The sequence below is a fragment of the Lolium rigidum genome, chromosome 3 (assembly GCF_022539505.1).
Source record: "Lolium rigidum isolate FL_2022 chromosome 3, APGP_CSIRO_Lrig_0.1, whole genome shotgun sequence".
NCBI classification, from domain to species: Eukaryota; Viridiplantae; Streptophyta; class Magnoliopsida; order Poales; family Poaceae; genus Lolium; species Lolium rigidum.
The window spans coordinates 60,782,461-60,787,242 of record NC_061510.1 but is presented as its reverse complement, the minus strand read 5'-3'; the positions used below and the strand labels follow the sequence as shown (position 1 = coordinate 60,787,242).

The window sequence follows — 4,782 nt, the reverse complement described above, 5'->3', positions numbered from 1 at the left end:
CCGTCCTCACCAAGCGACAAGAACTTGGTAAGGAGCTGCCCTCTACAGACTTCAAAGACAAAGACATTAGGCCTCGCCAAGCCTAGCCTCCAACCAAGAATGGCGAGGCAACGGGGCTCGGGGCAGCAGAGGCGGTCATGGAGATGAAACGTCCCCAGAAGAGACGGATTTCATGGTCAAGAGTCATGACAAGGCAGCAATGGAGCGCCTTGATCTTGTTTCATCGACGCCTTTCAAAGGCATTTCATATACAAAGACCGTGAAAGATGCGGATAGGAAGTTCGAGAATACGGTTCAATGGGGAATTGTTTTAGCATCTCAGCATGAGAGGTATGGAGTTAAAATAGACATTTTCATTTTATTTGTTATTTTTAGCCTTTTTGGATTTGAAATTTATTTCTTGCAATTGAAGGTATTTGACTGAGGTGGTGTTCTAGAAGCTTGCTATTATTTTTTAACTACCCAAAGGATGAAGCCATTTTATATTAGGCTCAATGATGACCAAAAGAGAGTCGCTGCTATGGATGTTTTTGTTCCCCTTCTGTTTCTTTATCATGGCCATAATTTGGATTATCATATTATTATTGATGGTTGTTCTTTCGGTTCTCCTACAAATATTGTCTTTAGATGTATCGTTAGATGACAGTACGTTGTTCGTCGCAGGGATACTACTTTTGCTTTGTCGTGAGTGTGATTAATGCTAAATTCAGACTAAATGTTTTGTATTGAACCGAATGTTGAATTCGGCAACACCGTGCCTTCTAATTTTTGCCCTTACCATCCATCATTTTCCAATGACATAACATTCTTTTGTCCTTTTCACGTAGTGATTACTAAGTTCTGATAAATTTTTTTGGGGAAGTTCTGAAATTTTTAGTATAAGTGCCATCATAAAAGTATGATGTTAGATGCAACTTTCCCTAAATTAGGATCCAAGTTCTAATGTTTGTTTTCTGAATTTGGAAAATTATCCAAAAGGCTAAAGCATATGAGGAATCTCTCGCATTGTTTCTACCTCTTTCCATATACGAGGGCGAGAGGATGTGAGGCAAGTACTTGCTATATTTTCTTTAATGAGTAGTAGCAATCCGACGGGCTACACAAATTAAATGTAGGTATTAGAAAGGAAACTTTAGTGGGCGTGACACGAGTTATTTTAGGTGTGGTACACATCAGTATAACGATCGAGATAGAACATGCTAGCATCTTTTATTCCGATTGTATATTATACATCCTCGGTAAACCATTTTATTCAAGGGAATATTTCTAGACTCGGAGCGTGTTTTCCTACTCGCTCGTGCCGTTTGATACCACTTCGTCTATGCATAATCTTTCTTGTGTGTGGATCTACCGTTAGGCACGGTAGCAAGAACATAAGGAAATTTAGCTATTATTGGTAATGAGGGAATGTGGAGAGAGATTTCAGCTGCTGTTTATGTGGTGGCGTGCTTGGCACTTAAGTGCACATGCGGGACAAGTTTTGTGATCATTTGTAGCTGTAATGGAAGTGTTGTCTCATCGTTAGTTCACTGGTTGAGCTAAAGCTGTGCTCATACGCCAAAAACGCCCAGAGAAGGTAGGCAGAGCCAAAGCAAAAGAGCCAAGTGTGCATCGAACTGGATGCGGAAACAATTTCGGAATCATTGAAGTGCAAGACAAAAATCAAAACGATAAACAAAGTGCTAAGTAGCAAACCAACATAACTTAACAAGTTACCGGCGTGCAAGACGCCGGCATAAATTGTAGCACCACAAACCACAAGCATAAGTTTTATCTTACATCATAAACCCCGGCATACCGGGGGCGAATTTAACAAGTCTGTTATCAAGCGAGCAGGGGCAAACAAGTCATTCAGGCAACGGGAGCATCAGGTGGAGCAGCACCGGTCTCGGGGGCTTCAGGGGGGGCAGCGCTGGCCTCGGGAGCCTCCGGCGGCACGTCCTCGGCATCTTCATCATCATCTCCCTCTTCTTCTTCCTCATCGCTGAGGTAGTCCTTAACATCAGGAGGGGGAGGGATGAAGGTGCGAACCTCGGCATACTCAGCAAGCCGGTAGGCCCGATCCTGCCGCTTGGCGGTAAGAACCGGATCCACATCGGTAGGAGCATTTTCGCGTACGCCTTGGAGTGCGTCCAGATTCAGATCCGGATACCAGGAACACGCGGAGCGAAGCGCGGTGTCTGCCCCAGCACGAGCCGCGGAGCACTGCCACTCGCGAATCCGGCGCCCTGCTTCCTTCAGCCGGTTGGCAGTGAGGGTGGCGTTGGCCGGCATGGCTTCCCCAGGCCATAGCACCTTGAAGATCTGGATAGCAGCATCCGGTAGATCGACAAGGGTGTGGTCCACCGAGCGCATGTGTTGGACTCGAGCGAGAGAGGGCGACCGCGATAGTCGTACCCGTCCCAGTGCGCGTCCATATTGGGAAATTCCCGCGCCACCCGGTCCTCCATCACCTTCTTCACGGCGTGTGCCTGGGAGTCCGGGAAGTGTTCTACAGAAAGAGGGAAAGAGCATAAGCACAAGACACCGAAAAAAAATCTGCCGGAAGGAAAAGGAACGCGGATGCATTTTCAAGAAGAGAAAGCTTACAAGCAAAAGGAGGAGCAAGACAAGGACTTACGGAGAGCCAGCGCGTCGATCTACATAACCAACCAATCGTATTCTCTGTGATCAGTGGTTAGGACTTCAATATGGTGCTCCGCTGCCTTCCGCGCCTTCCGTTCCTCCTCCAACTCCGTCCTCAGCACCATGTTGGAGTTCGTGGAATCTTCCACGACCTCCGCCAGCTTGGCCTCGGCTGCAGCCTGGGCATCCTTCAGGGCTTGGTCATGCTGGAGCGCAGCTTGCATAGCTTGTTCCTTCAGCTCCCTCGAGGCGGTCTTCTGGGCGTCCAGTGCCTCGTGATGCTCCTTGATGAGCTGCTCTTTTTCGCCTAGGTACCGGAAAGAAAGGTGTTAGCGAGTGGCAACTGATAAAAAGAAAAAAGAACGAGTCAACCGGAAAAGAAAGGGTGATACCCTGAAGCGCGGCAATCTGGACCCTGAGAGCCTCGATGGTAGCTTCCGGAACAGCTGTTGAACAAAAGACGCGTAAGTGTTAAAGAAGAAAAGTTTCCGGTGAAAGGATGCCGGAAGAAGAGGAAGGAAACAAACCCTGGCAGTGGCTGTGAGCCTCGGCAAGGTCCCGATGCTCCCACAAAAGCTCCTCGAAGAGCTGCTTCCGGGCATCAGCGGTGCTCTGTTCAAAGAAAGATAATTGTGAGAAAGAAAGAAACAAAGATCTTAACCCGAAACTCGGGGACTGGCTATGCCGGTTTCGCGCGTTTCTAGTAAGTTTCGCGCTAAGAGCAAAGATCTTAACCCGAAACTCGGGGACTGGCTATGCCGGTTTCGCGCGTTTTTAAGTGAGTTTCGCGCTAACAGCTATGCTCTCAACACGAAACTAGGGGACTGGGAGGATAGACAAGATCCGGAAAGAAAGAAACCGACATCAACAAAAAGTACAAGAAGGTTGGAGAGACTTACCACGACGTTGCTGGTGGCATCATACCACGCGCTGTCGAACTCCTTCACGGCCCGCTTGAGCCGCATGAAATGTTCTTCAGTGGAACGCGGCCCAGCGGGATCCGGCGCCGGAAGGCGATCCTTCCCCAAGCCCTTCGTGGATGCGGAGATGTCCGCATCGTTCCATTTCTGGGCGTAGGGGAGAAGGTGCCCCAGCTCCTTGCCCTCGCGCCTTAGCTCAACGATCCGGCCCAGGAGGCCGGAAGGTTTCTCTGGGACCGTAGCGACGGCAGGCCCGACATGCAGCACTAGAGGCTGCGAGCCGCTTGAGGCGCTGCCGTCCACGGCCTTTCCGCGGGACGCCCCCGGCTTGAGGAATTGGGTGATCTTGGGCGTCGTCGGCGGCGGCTTTGGCTTGGCCGCGGGAAGTCCTTGGCCTGGCGGTGGGGTTGGAGCAGTCCTGGCTGGCTCGAGGAAAGGAGTTTCCGAGCGTGATGCAGAGGAGGCCGGCGCGGAAGTATCCGGCACGGTCTTGCTGGGAGAAGAGCTTGCTTGTTTCTTTTTCTTCTTCTTCGGGGGGGAACCAAAGGTTCCGCCCGCCCGGCGGTTTCGTCGTCGGCGCCGATGTTGCTGGCGCCAGTGTCTTGGGTTCCAGGAGGGGAGGTAAGATCCTCCTCCGCGCGGTGGTCAGGAGGTTTAGGGGCCGCGCCCCCCGAACTTGTAGTGCCCCCGGAGGGGAGGCAGAGATGTTGCCGGCACCAGATGGTGTCGGACTTGAGTGAGGAGGAGGAGTTGAAGCACCTGCGGAGCCGGTAGAGCCCTCAGGCCCGGGCCCAAGCTTGAGCGCAGGGCTGAAAGAGAGAAAAAGAAAGGGTTGGAAAAAAGCAACCGGAAAAGAACTTGGCAAAAAACGAAACAGGCAAAGGAACGGGGCTTACCCGGAGGAGGTGGGCATCTGCTTGCCCTTGTAGCGCCTCGTGCCTACTTGCTTCCCCGCAAAGGGTTCAGTCCGGAAGCGTTTGGCAAGAGGGGCTTGGCTTGACCCGGCATCCGTCGCCGGGGTCTTGTTCTTCTTGCCCCCAACGGCGAGTTTGTCCAGGAACTCCTGGCCAACCTCGGCCTGCAGCGGGGTGGCATGCTCATGAACCTGTGGGTTGATGTTGGTTGAGGGAAGATCTACAGAGGAACAATAACGGTAAAATATGAGAGATCAAATAGAGAAGCTACCTCAAGCAAGGTCAAGTCGTCAGACGAACCGGTTGGCTCCGGCGGAGACTTG

The 4,782-nt window shown here is 51.1% G+C and overlaps 1 long non-coding RNA gene across 1 annotated transcript; it reads left to right on the top strand.

Moving 5' to 3' along the window:
- The first annotated feature begins 271 nt into the window (after window positions 1–271).
- Window positions 272–586, top strand: LOC124696364. Its single transcript, XR_007000681.1, has 2 exons — window positions 272–330; window positions 413–586. It is a non-coding gene; the product is annotated as an uncharacterized LOC124696364 (long non-coding RNA).
- The last annotated feature ends 4,196 nt before the right edge of the window (window positions 587–4,782 follow it).